Here is a 17,715-nt window from a genome sequence, read left to right on the forward strand (position 1 = left end):
AACAATGAACCATAAAATCACCTAAAATTTTGACCTATATGCTTATGCACATTTCTTACATTTCTTACATTTGTTATAATGAATGATGACGAACCTTAATTGTATACTTTGATAATGGAAAAAATTATCACTTAATTATAGAATATAGTTTGTGTATTTAATGATTTGATAACAATATTTATTTTTTATAAATTTAGCATGCTAATAAGTGTTTTTACATTTTCTAAAAAATATTATAGCTTTTTTTGTTGGATAATTTTAAAAAGAAATATGGATTAATTTTCACCCAACTTTTATAAGAGATTATGCTTAGAAGTTTTACATTTGTTCTTTAGTGAATTGATCTATGACATCTTCTCCTACAATCCATTAAGGTTTTAAAATTATTTGCATTTCCTTGACAACCACCATAAATAAATCGCATGCATTTTCGCGTATTTCTGTTGTAATACCATCTAGTGAAATGAGCTCTACAAGGTCCTGGGGCTTTCGGTAAATTGCATACTATTATTAAAAAGATAAAAAATACAATTCTTAAAATAGTTAAAATTATTGTAAAGATAAAGAATAATCAAAGTAATTATTTTTTTTTAAATAATGATAGGAAGTTCCAGAATTAATGGAGAATCATGTAAGGGGTTCCATTTTAGATACTTTTATTAAAATGCTTTCAATGCCATCGATGTTATGATTTTTAAAAATTATAGTAGCAAAAATATTTCATCTTTAATTTGAATTTGTTTCTATGTTTTAATTATAGTATAAAAAGAATATTAACCTACTTTATATACCTTTTAAAATTCGAAATTTGTTCTGAATTGTGAGTAACTATTGCTTTTGCAAATAATTATTTTTTATATCTAAAACTAATTTTCTTTATTAGAATTAGAGATCTGCTCAGACCGGGCTCGGGCCTAATTCTATTAAAAATAATCGGGTTCGGGCTGGGCCTAATATTTTTTAAAAAATTCGGGCCGGGTCGGGTCGGACCTTGGAAATATTTTTTAAATATATTTAAATTTATCAATTTTATATTGAATTTTTTATGTAAAATAAAAATATTTGATTTTATTTATTGAAACTAAACGACATATAACATATATGTCTTTTATTTTGATTAATTATAAAAATTAATCTCTATATTTAAATAAATTCGGGCCGGGTCGGGTCGGTAATTTTTTAAAAAAAATTTCAGGTTCGGACGGGCCGGCAAAACTTTTTTAAAAAATTTTCGTGCCGGGCTTGAAAAATTAGGCCTGATGCAGACCACTAATTAGAATACAGTTATAATATAAAACTCATCTAAATTTATTTGAAAGTTTATAAGCTAATGACTTATTTACAGTCTGGTTGACAACATGATTTATAACGCTCTAGTAATAATGATTTAATTGGCTTTTAGATAGAGCCAATACAAAAAACTTCCGAATTTTATGCTTTTATTGAAGAAAGATAGAGTTTGGAAGTGATGGGCAAACGTAAAAAAAGAAGGCCAAAACTTCAATGGGGCCATAAAGTTAGAGCCAATATAAAGAAGTATAAATTAGATAAAAGAGATTGTATGAATAACATTAAGTGGAGAGAGATGTTGAAGGAGCTTACCACCAGAAAAGGTGAAAGCTAAAGAGAAAAAAAAATTGAAGAAAGATTATAAATTAAAGTCTAAAAGAATAGAACTTTAAAAAACTATAATTATTATTAATTTTTGAAAATTTTAATCATAATGGATGTATAGTTATTTTTATTCAATATTTATAAAGAAAATTAAGCAAGCAATAATATTATTTTTTTCAACTGAGGGAAATTTCAAACAAGAACGACAATATAAACTTTAATAATATATATTTTTACTATGCTTATTAATTCGCAACAATAAATCTTGAGTATTTTACTTTTTTGATCAAATAAATAGGGTAGAGATTAAGGATTTTAATATTGTTATTCAATTTAGTGTAATGATAAATATATATATAATAACATGTAAGAACTGAAAATATTTATAATGATGATCAATATGGAAAAATTAATAAAGATATTCTAAACATAAAGCAAAAATAAAAAGTCCATCATTTAAAGTAAGTCACCATTCTTATAAAAGTTATAATTTTACTTAAATTAGGTCTAAGTTGCATTTCCATGGGTACCATTTGACACGATATTAAGGCTATTGAAAAATATTTGTTTAATATTTTTTAACGCATGCTTATGATATATTTAATATAATTAAATATATATACCTATGATATTAATCAGATAAAGAATAAATCTTATCATGAATTTCATTTTTGATTGCTCGTAATTTTTGTTTTAAAAAAAGGAAGAAAAATATATAAACTTTATAATGATAAAACTTTTAAATATAAAAATGATAAATAGATTTCACCTTATAATCTATTGGCAGAGCTTTCACGACAAAATTAAAATGTAAAGATTGCCAACATTTTGAATTTATATATATATTTTTTTGAAATAAATAAAATTAAAACAAATATATAAATTTTAAAAAAGAAAGAAAAAATGAGGTTGGATGGGTACACTTTAAAATTCTCTAATCTTGATTAAGTTATTATTTCAATTAAGATTTAGATTCGACTATTAAATGTTTATTTAATATATTAATATGCTAGTTTCAGACTTTTAAAAAATAACAAACTAGATTAATATATAAAAATACTTTTAGTGAATTAAATTGTTAGGAGACGCCATATAATCTTTTATTTCATAACCATAGAATTTAAATGGGAAATAAACTTGATTCAGGTACTAAGAAACTATGAAAGAAACGCAAGGCTACATTTATTAATTCTCAAAAAGGTTTAAAACATTTTAAAAATGAAAATAAAATTTGACATCATGCGCAACAAGTGTGAAATGTCAGAAACCATCTAACTCTGAGACACATTAATATTCTTATGGCCAATCATGAAGTTCCAACAGAATTTTCTGGTTCACATATTGTTTCTTTAATCATGATGATCCCACAGAGATCGCTGGGTTACATATTTTCCTCTCTCATGGTATAAGGGAACCAGAGCAGATTACAACATAGTTAAGTAAAGTTCCTCTAAATATTTTAAAAGAAACTGGGACGATATAAGTGAAAGGCCATTTTGGATAACTGATAATCTGGGAATGTTTTAGTAGAAAAAGCACAAAACGAATCGAGAATTTTAATTTTCCACTAAACCAAAATGTTAAACATTTTTCTGTTTCATTTCATAAGCGAAAACTTTCGAATAATCAATTAGTTTATAATCGTTGGCTAGTGTAATCTATAAAGAAATATTTATTGTAAAATATTTTCAAATTTGAAAAATAAATTTTGAATGAATTGAAGGCTATAATAAAGTCTGCACCAATGAATTGAGCTAAATAATTGTATTAACAAATATCAAATAATTGATAAAGAAAAGAACATTTCAACCATTCGTCGAATTAAAAGGCTGAAATTCATCGTCATTACCTTGGAAATCGAATTCAAAATGAAATTATTAACTTTGATAGGAGATAAAATCGTAAAAAAAATTAAGCAATATAATTTTCCTTAATATTAGATCGACTTAGCGATGGCAAATTTTGAAGGATCCTATTTTAAACAAATTTGCCATATCCAAAATGTAAACGAATTATAAGGCCAAATAAAAACATGGCGCCTTAAGCTTGAGATCAGTCTTCTGAAAGCATTAACTTTACTTACAAATGGAAGATTTTCCTTAAAGTTTTATAAATACGTATAGGTTGAAGATACAGTTTTTTGTCTAACGAGCTAATTAACTTAAACAATGGTATATCAAATCTATACCAAATAGGTTTTATCAAAGTTCTTGTATGCAGTAGTATGGCATGTAAGAGGGGCACAGGGGCTAAATCTCCCTGAAAAAAGAGCCTCTCAAAATTTTTAATTCCCTTTATACCTAATATAATTTTGAAAATGTTAGCTAAAAAAAGAGGTAATTTTGGATAATGTAAGAAGATAATTTGTATAATGTTTCTAAAAAAAATTTTAATAAAAAATTTAATAATGAAATACTTTAGAATAAAAATTAAAATTTAAAAGTCAGAGAAAAATTGTTTCAAACATTTCCTCCCACAGCTCAAAAATGTTTTAAAGTTATTCCAATTTCCTTAGCAACTACCATTAATAAAGCTTTAAAACTTTCTTCTTGTTTGGGATGTATATCACCTAATAAAATAGGCGTAACATGGTCCAGTGGCTTTCGGGAGATGACACACATCTGTTAATAAAATGACAAACATAACATATATAATTAAATATCACAACTAAATAGCCTTACGAAGTGTGCTAGTCAACATCGAGCTGTCAAATCAAGGACTTAGCTAGAGCCTAATTTTTTTTTATAAATTGGACGAGTGTACGAGTGAGCGGGTTTTTTATTTAAAACCCGCTCTTGCAGATCCCTAATGAAGATATATATATTTATTTTTAATTAAAAAAATTGGGTTGGGCAAAATGAAAATTTTTTGGCGGGTCAGTCCAAACTTGGGCCGAAAATGGAAATTTTTTGGCAGGGTCAGTCCAAACTTGGGCCGAAAATGAAAATTTTGATCGGACTATTTGAAAAATTGAATATTTACATCTTTTCACATCCAAATGGAATGTCGTAACGATAGTGATTATATTGAAAATTAAAATTAGATCATTTTGTCATTGCAAAATAAGCAAAAATTAAACAATATCTATATTATAATGGAATAGAAGATCCGTGGATTATGAAATATAGAGTTAAGGGCTTTTTCCAAAATCGAAATATAAAATCATGAATTAATTTATGTTTGAATGTTAGTTTGAACACTATGTATTTAGAAACTGATACTGTACAACTAAAAGCAATATACTCAAAATCTAGAGGCTAGTTTGCTAAAATCTTGATTTAGCCATTTTTTTAAAAAAAAAACACTTAAATTAAGGTTTTTGACAACAAGCAGATGCATACGTAAGCAATTTAAGAACAATATTTAAATCTCAATAAGAACTGAAAATATTTAAGATGATGGTTATCAAATATAAACATATATAGAATCCCATATAATTATGCAAAGTTTGAACGTTTTAAAAGTGATAAATACAAGATTAAATTTTTTATTATTGTTAAAATTATAAATCTTTTTGTCTTATATGTATATTATACAATTTTTATAATATGATATTTACATATAAAAAATTTAAGAAAAGAAGAATTTTACAAAATTTAAGAAGAATTTATTTTTAGGTTAAAGAAAAAGAATTTATTTTAAAGTTTTTACTGTGTTGTTAAACGGCTCGTTTTGAGCCGATTTTTTAAAACGGCTAACTCAATATTTTAGCCAGAAAAATATCGTCAAAATTACCACGAAAAAGATTGTCTAAGTAGTGAGATTTCACTAATACATGTCTTAACCTTTGTGCCATCTATGAGAAAAACCTTTGGTCTAGGCTAATATTTTCTTGATAAAATCATGAGTTAGCTATCTTTAAAAATCAACTCAAATCGAACCTTTTAACAATACTAGGCATGATATTTAAATTTATTATTCGTCTCAGAATTCTTAATTATTATTTCGAATTCGAATTAAATTTTTTTAATCGAATATATTTATTTTTTAATTTCGAATCGAATATTATAATAATTTTCGATAAACCTAAATATAGGTGTGGTTAGAAATATAATTATATTATTGCAATGAAATATATAGTAATATATATATGCTATAAGGTTCTTTTCAATTTTCTTCATTATTGCGTTAGGAATTTTAAGATATCCTTTCACTTCTTTTTACATTTTCACCCCTTTTTACATCATTACATTCATTAACATAAATGAGGTGAATAATTTATCAGAATAATAGTATTTATTTGGTAATTTTTTCTTATATAAATGCCGGATGAAATTTAAGTAAAATTAAAAGTATATACTTTTTTTGGAAATAATTTAAACAAGACCCATAAAATTATCTTTTAAATATATTCCTATGCGCATTTCTTATATTTATTATCATGTATGATGATGAACTTTAATTGCATACTTTGATAATTATATTAAAAATAATTATTTTGTTATGAATATAGTTTGTATATTTAATGATTTGAAAACAATATTCATTTTTTATAAATTTAACTGGTCAATAAGTGTTTTTACATTTCAAAAAATATAATATTGCTTTAGAATATTTTTAAAAAGAAATATGGATTAATTTTCACCCAACTTTTATAATAGATTATGCTTAGAAGTATTACATTTCTTCTTTAGTGAATTGATCTGTGACATTTCCTACATTCCTTCAAGGTTTTAAATCTATTCGCATTTCCTTGACATCCACCATAAATAAATAGCATGCATTTTCGCGTGTGTTTGTTGTAATACCACCTAGGAAAATGACCCTTACAACGTCCTGGGTCTCTCGGTAAATCACACACTTCTATTAAAAAGATAAAAAAAATATACAATTCTTAAAATAGTTTAATATTTTGTAAAGATAAAGAATAATTAAAGTAATTATTTATTCTTTTTTATAATGATGGGAAGCTCCAGAAATTATGGAGAATCATATAAAGGGTTTTATTTTAGAGGCTTTTATCAAAATGCTTTCATATCATTAATGTTCACAGCCTAAATGCTAATTATGATTCTACAAAATTATAGAAGCAAAAACATTTCACCATTTAGATTTAATCGTTTATATATTATCTTATATATAGTATAAAACGATAATTAATCTACTTTATATGCCTTTTTAAATTCGAAATTTTCTGAATTTCCATTGCTTTTACAAATTTTTATTTCTTATATCTAACTAATGTTCTTCACTGGGGCAAATACAGTTATAATATAACATAATATAAAACTCATCTGTATATATATATTTGAAAGTTAATATGTTAATGACTTATTTGACAGTCTGGCTGAGCTTACAGCATAATTTTATTAAAACGCTAAAGGAATAATGATTTTGGCGTTTGGAAAGAGCTAATATTTTACGATGGGAGAAGAGTGAGTGAATTAAAAATCTTCGGAATTTAATGTATTGAAGAAAAATTATAAATTAGACTGTCAAAAAAGGAGTTGAACTTTGAAAAAACTACAATTATTAATTATTGAAAATTTAATCATAATGGAAGTATAGTTATTTTTATTCAAAATTTATAAAGAAATTAAAGCTAGTAATAGATTGGGAAATTTCAAACAAGAAAGTCGATACAAACTTTGAATTTTTATATTTTTAATACGATTATTAATTCGTCACAATAAACCTTGAATAGTTAACTCTTTTGATCAAATAAATAGGCTACGATAAAGGATTTTAAGATTGCTATTCAATTTAGAGTAATGAAAAATATTTATTTAATCACATATTCGATAAAAACACTGAAAATATTTAAGATGATGATCAATATAAAAAAAATAAATATAGATATACTAAATATAAAACAAACAAATTATTTTTTAAACTTGAAATATGAAATAAAATTAGAAAGTCCATCATTTAAAGTAAATTGTGACTTTTATTTATGATTTTACTTATAGGTTTAGTACTAAGTGGCCAAACCATGGATACCATTTGACACGATATTGGGGCTATTTAAAAATATTTGTTTAATATTTTTTACACATGCTTTAATATATTTAATATACCTATAATACCAATCAGATAAACAAGAAATCTTACATTGAATTTCATTTTTGACTGCTCGGAAATTCTTTATGGGTTATGTTTTAAAAGGAGGAAAATATATGATATATAACCTTTGTTATCAAAATGATAAATATATGATTTCACCTTTACAACAAAATTAAAATGTAAAGATTGCCAATATTTTAAATTATAGTTAATATATTTTTATGAAATAAACAAAATTAAAACAGCATATAAATTTTAAAAAAAATAAAAAGAAAGAAAGATGTTGGATGGGTACACTTTAAATTGCTTTAATCTAGATTGAGTTATTATTTTAATTAAGATTTAGATTCGAAACGTTTCTTGATCCCGCAGAGATCGCTGGTTCACATATTTTTCTCTCTAATGATGTAGGAGAATCCAGAGAAGATTACAATATAGTTAACAATAGTTCTTCAAAATATTTTAAAACAAACTGTAGACGATACAGGTGAAGGGCCATTGTGGTATGCTGATAATCTGCTAATGTTTTAGTAGAAAAAAGGCACAACAATAGAGAATTCTAATTTTCCACTAAACCAAAAATTTTCTGCTTCATTCATAAGCAAAAACTTTCCAATAATCAACTAGTCTATAGTCGTTGACTAATGTACTCGATAAAGAAATATTTGTTGTAAACTTTTTTTTAAATATGACAAATAAATTTTTTAATCGTTGGCCATAATTAGTGTTGTTAAACGGCTCATTTTGAGCCGATTTTTAAAAATGGCTAACTCAAGATTTTATTGGGAGAAATATTATACAAGCCTTAAGATTTTGCTCATAGGTGGGTTTGATCTTTTGATTAAATCTCGAGGCTTAGACAATATTTTTTTGGCTAAAATATTGAGTTAGCCGTTTTTAAATATCGGCTCAAATCAAGCAGTTTAACAACACTACCTATGATAACTGGAAACATTTTTGAGATCGAGTAAAGGATCATGAATACTTTCATAAACATGTTGATAGTCTGCACCAATAAATTGAGCTAAAATATCGTGGCAAAAATCAAATAATTGATTAAAAAAACATGAACAACATGGCTTGCAGTTTTGGATAGGATCATAGCAATCATTCTCTTTTTAGCCGAAATTTACCTTTTCGAGGAAGCATAGAAAACTCTACCGTCAAAAAAATATAAATTTTATAGATTAAATCATTTATTATCGAAATTATAACCACATCCGTCGAATTAAGAAGAGTGAAATTCATAATCATTACCTTGGAATCGAATTCAAAATAAAATTATTAACTTTGATACGAGAATAATCGTTAAAAAAATTAAGGAAAAATATTTTTCCTTAATATTAGATGTGTCGACTTAGCGATAACAAATTTTGAAGGATCCTTATGTAATGCCTGATTAGTACTTACTAATTTATCAAAGTCTTTTTACTAAATAAAAATATATTTTTGAAGGAAAACCATCTGGCAATCCTGAATGTCACTTATTGAATTTTACATATCGAGATATAGACATCTAAATTTTATTTAAAAAAAAATTAAGTATTCACCATATTTACATAATTATAATGTTTTATAGTTTTTCAATACCTAATGATCTAAAGAACTCATAATCATTGGAACATATTACCAAGTTATTTAATCTATCTTGCATCATTGTTAAATGAAGATAAGTTTTGTTTAACTAAAACCTGAGAAGCCTAAGGTTTGCTACTCTAAGGTACACATCTACAAAGAATTGATTCGAATAATAAAATATTCGCGATTCATAAATCTTGAATCGAATAATTTAATATAATTTATTTTTCGTAAAGAATTTAAATTTATTATTCGCCAAATAATTATTTTATTATTATTCGTAATCAGTTCCAAATTTTTTGAATCGAATAATTTGTTATGTTATTCGTATTTAAAAAATTGATTAAATTACATTAATTATTATTTTTTAAATTGTTCATAATACAATATGTTATTTTTACAATAATTACAACATGTCAAACAATCTTATGAGTAAGTTGTTACAAATATATGGAAATGCTTTACAAATTATATTAGTAGTGTATAATATATAATAGTAATAGTATATAAGATAGGTCCAATATCAATTTAAATTATCTTCGTTGAGTTAGGCTAAAAATTTTAAGATTTCCCCTCTTTTTACATTATAAATAATTTTTCTTAGGAAGAATAATTTATCAGAGCATAATATTTATTAGGTAATATTTTTTAAACTAATGCCGGATAAAGAAGCAAAGGTTAAAAGGATACTTCTTGGAACCACACCACTCTATGTGCCTTTATATATTTTTTATAATAAATCGTAATCCTATACTTTGAATTATATATATATAATTTATTTATAAATTTTATGTGTTGCTAATAGTGTCCATATATTTTCTAAAAATATAATTTAGATTTTTTTCGTTGAATAATATAAAAAAATATGGATTAATTTTCAATCAAATTTTTATAATAGATCATGCTTAAGGAGTTCTTTAAAAAAAATCAGAAAATTGGTCTCAGAAAATTGATCTTTCACATCTCCTCTTTTAAGAAAATTATTCGCATTTCATTGGCAATCAATATAAATAAATCACTAGTACTTTTTCTTGTTTCCTAATCGTAATACCATCTTCTGAAAAAGACGCTACATGGTACTGTTAGTACCTTTCGGTAAATGACACTACACTGAAAATTTTCTAAGAGTAAATTAAAAATCATCTAAATTGAAGTATATTAAAAATAAAATAATTTTTGTTTCACTGATAGAGACGTCATCTAGAATATAAAAATTATATGAATCATCATAAAGTATTGAAGAAACAGAAAAACAAAAAAAAAATTTTGAAAACTTCAATAACATTAACTCAAAAAACCCTAAAGGCTTTAATTATAAAATACCTCAGGAAAAATTTAATAATCTTTTAACTTCGTATAAAGTTAAAGAAATTCATCCATTAGTGTTAAAAAGTTAGATTTCAATCGATTTTTCAAAAGCATCAAGATTTGGCAAATAGATGCCCAATCATTTCTGCCAGCTATGATGCTTATACAAAATGCTATTTTTGTCATAATCTTAATTTGAGGCGTTTAAAATCGACCCGAATTAGGCTTTTTAATAATACTAGCATCCATTATCTATAGTTGAAGAAGAAGAATTTGTAAAAATGATGGAAGGTAAATTTAATTCAATAGTTTTCTCTAATCCTTATCTTTTGCTTATCAATTTATTATAACTATTATCTTACAAAAGGGTCCAAGTAAGATTTTGGCAAAATAATATTATCTAAGCCTAGAGATTTTTTAATTGATGGCAAATAGGTTAACTTATCTGCCTAATCTCGAGGCTTACATAATATTATTTTTGCTGAAATTTTAATTAGGCCGCTTTTAAAAATTGAGCTACAAAATAATTCTCGAAGATCTTTTCAAAGAAAAATTGATGAAGGCTTTAATTATGAAACTGATAATTTAAATCAGTATCCCAGACATATATTTGCGCTACTGCAGATATTTGGTCTATTATACTAGTACTTAAAGTTTTCAAAAAAAAATTATTTTGTATCTTACACAAATTTCTTAAATAAGTTACAAGTATCTTATATCATATTAAAATATTTGCTAAGTATTTTGTATTTTAGATTAAAAATCTTAAAATGCATCTGTAACTATATCCGGATATTTTCCGAAAATTATAAACATTACAATATGTTATAAATTTTTTAAATTGCGATCATGATGGGAAGGGCGTACTAAACAATGTTAGTATTCATTGATAAGAATTTACATGTAAGAATATGTGAAATCATAATTTTTTGTTGTTTATTATAATAAGTTTTGTGATTATAAATATTAAAAAAATCGAATAGAATTGCAAATACGATATATAACAAAAAAAATTGGAAAAATCGTGAACATTATGAAGATTTCCGACAGACTTTTTGACAAATTTTCAAGGAAAAATAGTTATTTTTACTTCCTCTGCGACCACCGTAAGTAAAGGGAAGACACTTTTTATCATCTTTACTATAATACCATCTTCTTAAGCTAAGTAAACCAGGCCCTGGAACTTTCGTTAATAGACATATCGCTTTTAGCATAAATTTAGTATATAAATAAAATTCTTATTAAAACAAATATTGAATAAATTAAAGTTTAACCTATGACTTATAATTTAAAATACCTCAAAAAATTATAAACTTCGTATATTTATAAAATTATGAAGCATGTATAAAATCTTCCATTAAAATTTTTTCTTAAAGTTTTGTAAATTTGTAAATTTGTAAATTTAAAATTCCTACCAAATTTTTATACTTCCTATATTTAAATATTTCCCTTAAACTGCCTATTTCATATTATAATTTGAAAGATATAGATTAATACCGCTTATTTCTTCTCAAAATCACAAATTTAATTTCTCTATCTTTAAAAAATATATAAAATTTCGTAAATTCGAAATAATGATTTAGACCATATTTTATTTTTCATTAAAAATAAGTTTATTTCCATTTTTCATTATAAAGTTATGAAATTTAATTTTTTTTTTTTCGATTTTTAGATCACAGCCTTTTAAGGTAACTTATGGCCTCATTTTGTTATATACATATATTATGTATCGATTCTTTAAATACCTTATCGACTCGGTTCCATAATTAATATTTTTAAGACTATCGGCTAACGGGTTAAATTGAGGTCTCCATATCAAAATTGCAGTAAAAAATTGATACAATGTTAACATTGAATTATGTACGATATAATTATTTTCTCTTAAAATTAAAATTTAGAGTTTAGAATAATTACTAAGTATAATATAAATGATTATAAATATTTCAATAATATACAATCAAATCTGTCAAATTTAGGCTCTTGATAATTAGGAGAACTCACTAATTTGACCAATAAGTTTGAACCCCAATAAAATTTTCCATTGTCCCCTCTAATAAAATGCCTTGAATAACTTTTGAAAAGTGGAAAGGTTTTTTTAATATATTTATTATCCATTTGTGTAAGACCTCTAAAAAATTGGAATTCGTTGTTTTTTGTGTCATTCATTCATTAATATTATAAAATTTTTATCCTTTTAAAACTATTCATATCAAACAGTAACGTAACTGGGGGAGGGGCGCAGGGTCTCAAACCTCCTGAAAAATTTGAAGAGCCCTCTCAAAATTTTGAAATTTTTTTTAATACCAAATATAATTTTGGATAAGGTTAGCTAAAACAAAATAGGCAATAAAACTTTTTTGAACTCCTTGAAAGATTGGTGACGCCCCTGATGTCAAAACAAAATTAATAAAGAAAACAAACATAACGAGTTATCATTAAAAATTTAGATTATTACTTTTTAAATCATCATGCTCAAAAAGAATGTGCTAAAATATTTTCTAAAGGAATTGTTCAAAATATTCGTAAATCCAAAGAAGACATTATCAATCAAATTAAACATATTTCACCAAATAAATAAGCAAATTATTTAATAAATTTTTATTCTTATTTTGTATGCAAACATTTTATAATAATGTTATAGAATCTTATTTTACGAGGGTTTCCTTTGATCGTATTTAGGTCCATTTTCGGTCAAAATGGTGGATATCATTATTCATAAAAATTTATTAATATGAATTTATTTATATTCGAGTAAATATTCGATATATGTATTTATATATCAGATAATTCTAAATAATTTTTAACAATATTTAAGATATAATCTTAATTTACTGCTATTAAATAAGCCAATCATAAAAGTGTAAGAATTTTCGATCATAGTTAGACAAATCGATTTTACTCATGACATTGATGAATAAAATGATTATTTGAAAATGGTTAAATATAATCTCACTTTTTGCTAAATTAAGAATTTAACAGATAGTAGTAATAAGTTTTGATTACACAAATTAGACAGGTTTGATTGTATAATATATATATATATCAGAAACCTACAGAGGTTATAAAACCCGGGCCGGTCCGAAAAATATTTTTGGAAAATAAATCCTGGACGGGCCGAGCCTTGCAAATGGTACCTCTGCAGGGATATGATATATGTTAGAGTCAAAATGTTACTTCAGTCAATGTGTTATTTTCAATAAATCATTTTTTGAGCGCGTTTTTTTAAATTTAAAAAGATTGGATTTTACGAAATGCATTCTATGATGTTTGGAATACCTATCTTATGAATTGTAGACAATTTTGCCGTTATCCTTTGAGTCATTTATAATTTATATAAAAATATATATGGAAAATCTGATAAAATTATATTAAGTATAAAAAATATATGAAAAATCTGATAAAATTATATTAAGTATAAAAGTTTATGTAAAAATTGTTTGAAATTCATATGGTATTCCAAACATGATGGAATACATTTTCGGTAAAAATCGCTCACAAAATGACTTAGAGTTGAAAAATAATACATTCCCGGAAAAAACACATTTGACTCTAATATATATATATATATACTTTTAGTTAATATAAAAATATAGGCAAATAGAAAATAAAAATATTTAAAATATTGAAATTGCTATTTTACAAACTTACAATACAATCATACAAAAATATTTTTGACAATTTATGAGAAAAAAAAACTCCAATAAAATGACTGAATATGAGAGAGGAAAAGGGAACTAAATACATCCGGAAGGTAGATAATCATATCTAAGTACATTAATGCCCACGTAAAGTAAATAAACATAGCCATAAATGACAAAAAAAAATGGAAAATATATATTATTTAATAAATTTATTATCAAGTACGATTAATTCTGTTGGCTGAATTGCTTGATACGGAGGCTCCTGAGTAATATTGGTGCACATCTAAGTAGAAATGTTAATTATTTCAACAATATATATTAATAATTAATTTACCAATGGTGATAAGACAAATTAGACAAATGTATATTATATATTTGTATTTCATATTATGAGAAAGATTTCAGAAGAAAAAGAATTAAATAAAGCATTAATTAATTTTTATAATAACTCATAATTAATATATAAAATTTTATTATTTATTATTATATATTAGCGTTATTTTTTAGATTAAATAATTTTTTCAAAGTTATAGATATTTATAGGTGTTAAAAAAAATATTTGAAACATGCTAAACGAATTTAATTATGGATCAGGGTCATTTTTTTTAAAAAATTCATTTTAATCTTTGAAGGTTTATCTCTATTTTGAATTAAGAATAAATATAGCCGGTTTTCTCCCAGCCCCGGCAAAATCAAATTTTTCTCTATTTAAATAAATTCGGGCTGGAGCCGGGAGAAAACAAATTTCTTTATTTCGGGTGCGGCTTTTCGAGGCAAATAAAAAGTCCAAGCTGGTCCAAAAATTTTAATCGATGCAGTGATGCCCATATCCAAGAAATCCACCCCCCCCCCCACCTCCTGAAGAATAATGCAAATTTCTACTTTGGATATTTGGTTGGTTTTGGTCTTAAAAACCGGCTTCCTGGTTCGGGTGGGTTTTTACATATGATATAATAGTTCAAGGCTTGTGGAATGAAGAAAATTTTCAACCTTATTATTCGAATATTAATATATTTATTTATTGTTATCAGGTCCTTGAAAACTTCTTTTTTTTAGTTATAGGGTAGCTAGCAAAAAAAAATTTTTTTTTTTTAAAAAAAGATTTCTTTGTTTTGCTATAATAAGTGATAAAAAATGGTTGATGCAAACTTTGAATTTACATAAATAAATACTTTAATAACTTTATGGTTGCTAAAAATAAATTACGGGTATACTAATTTTTATTTTAGGAATTTCTGACCGTTTAGTCCCTCCCATCAGTAGCGCCACCAAGGGGCTCAGGGGATCGAGCCCCCGAAAAAATTTGAAGAACCCCTTCAAAATTATGAATTTATTTTTTTTATACTCAATATAATTTTGATAATGTTAGCTAAAAAAAAATGTAGGTAATTTTGAAAATAATTTTAAAATTAATTTTTGATCCCCGTGAAATTGTAAAGGCTAGTGACACCCCTATCTCCCATCTTATCCATGAGTGTTACTGCTTTCAAAATACATCTAAAAAACTTAATTTTATAACAATGAGATTTTGTGAGACCCATGATTTAGTTTGGCTTTGAAAATCGGTCTCCTACTTTTAGAATTATTCATATTTAGTTATCTACAATAAATTAATTTAAATAAATTACTTAAATGAAATGGCAAACATGATGAGAAGGCTATAAACAATGTTAATAATTTTTTTTTTATTAAAATTAGAGATTACATATAAGAATATGTTAAATCATAATCATAAATTGTTTAATATAATATAAAATAAATAATTAAAAGCTAAATTGAATTCTGAATGCGAAATATATATAGCGAGAGTATCGAAAAATAATCATGAAAAGAGTGTGAGCTATGAAAATTTATCTCGGACATGCCTTTTGACAGCTTATTAAGGTGGGAAAATTATTTTTATTGCCTCCGCGACCACAGAAAGTAAAGGCAATACATCTTTTTTGATTTTGATTATGATACCATCTTTTCAATTTAAGTGGACCTGACCCAGGACTTTTCGGTAGCCGACATATCGCTTTTAGCATAAATAAGTAGTATATATATAAAAAAAAAATTTTATCAAAGCAATTATTGAGTATAAAGTGAAAATTTAGTTTAAGAAATTAATACTAATAATGGCCATATTTTTATGCTTATATTATCTACCAATTCTTCAAATATCTTATCGGATCAGTTCTATTGTTCATTCGTATTTCTAAGAATATCGGGTTACGGGTTAAATTAATCACCTCTTTTATATCAAAAATGGGGATAAAACAAAAAATTGATAAAGTATTAATATTGAAATTATTAAAATAATTAGAGGATTAGAATAAAATATTTTAATAAAATACTTATTTTATTTGTTAATGCAAAATTGTAGGAATATATGAAAATATTGGAAGAATTACTACCAATTACAATCATTTTAAAAGGAATTTGTGTGTGAAGGAAAAACCACAATAAAATGACCAAATATGAGAATAAAAAAGATACTAAAAAAATGCTCTATATACAAAATTGATATATTCATATCTTAATGCATTATACATGAGTAAATGAGCTCTATAGCCATAAATGACAAAAAAAGGGGGAGGAGGCTCTAAAAAATGACTTAAAGACTATTAAATATTTTTTTTTAAATAGTTTTGCCCAGTGGGTAATAGATATTTACAAATAAAGAGACAGATAATATTGTAATCGTTTTTAAAACAAAATAAAACCTTCATTCATCAAAAAAAAATATATATACGATTGATTCTGTTAAGGGCATTGCATGATATGGAGACCCCTGAGTAATGTTGGTGCAAATCTAAAGAAGAAAATTTAATCATCTACAATATATTATATTAATAATAAATTTACCAATTGTAATCAAGCATATTAGACAAAAGTATGTTAGACATTTGTAGTTCATATTATAAGATTAATTTTTAGAAAAAAAGTTAGTAATATGATTTAATTCATAAGTAATTTTTCGTATTTTTATATAAAAATCTTATCTCTCAATATTATATTTGCATTATTAAGATTTAGATATTTTTATATATATTTACAATATTTGAAACAAACTTAAAGAATTTTAAAGTACACTCTATTTACCATATCTAAAGAATTGTTTATATGGCTATAATTATCACTTGTTGCTTGATTAAAGTTTTAATTAGCTATGCTATTTTTTTACGTCTTATTTTTAATTTATAGATAAATTTACAATATTTGAATCAACTTAACGAATTTTAAATAGTATATACTTTATCATTATATCAAAAGTATTACGCTATTATTATTATACTACTAGATTAGAGTTTTAATCAGTTTGGTTTGCCGTTATTACCTATGTTTTATTTTAATTTTTTTATTATTATTTCAAATGGTATAATCATTGATCATGATCAGGGTCGTATATTTTTTTAAAAATTGATTATTAATTTTTGAAGGTTTATAGCCACATTAAATAAAGAATAATAGATATGGATTGATCAGGGTCTTATTCGACCGGTTCGAGTGCTTCCGATAGACATTCTCGCAGACTCGGTCGAATCAGTGTCATTGTTACGACATTTGTTTCGGGCAGGACCCTCTGACT

General features: G+C 24.8%; 3 long non-coding RNA genes across 3 annotated transcripts; all 3 read right to left on the reverse strand.

Moving 5' to 3' along the window:
- Nucleotides 1–314: 314 nt before the first annotated feature.
- Nucleotides 315–2,335, reverse strand: LOC135930017 (uncharacterized). Its single transcript, XR_010572706.1, has 3 exons — nt 2,238–2,335; nt 2,111–2,164; nt 315–504 (listed from the first exon to the last, which is right to left on the reverse strand). It is a non-coding gene; the product is annotated as an uncharacterized LOC135930017 (long non-coding RNA).
- Nucleotides 2,336–11,508: 9,173 nt separating this feature from the next.
- LOC135930426 (uncharacterized) lies at nt 11,509–14,572 on the reverse strand. The gene is made up of 3 exons (XR_010572763.1): nt 14,479–14,572; nt 14,368–14,427; nt 11,509–11,707 (listed from the first exon to the last, which is right to left on the reverse strand). It is a non-coding gene; the product is annotated as an uncharacterized LOC135930426 (long non-coding RNA).
- A 1,555-nt stretch (nt 14,573–16,127) lies between these two features.
- On the reverse strand, nt 16,128–17,070 carry LOC135929659 (uncharacterized). The gene is made up of 3 exons (XR_010572628.1): nt 16,992–17,070; nt 16,879–16,938; nt 16,128–16,161 (listed from the first exon to the last, which is right to left on the reverse strand). It is a non-coding gene; the product is annotated as an uncharacterized LOC135929659 (long non-coding RNA).
- Nucleotides 17,071–17,715: the final 645 nt, after the last annotated feature.

This window comes from Gordionus sp. m RMFG-2023, chromosome 5, assembly GCF_954871325.1.
Source record: "Gordionus sp. m RMFG-2023 chromosome 5, tfGorSpeb1-WG-v2, whole genome shotgun sequence".
In the NCBI taxonomy this organism is placed as follows: domain Eukaryota; kingdom Metazoa; phylum Nematomorpha; class Gordioida; order Chordodea; family Parachordodidae; genus Gordionus; species Gordionus sp. m RMFG-2023.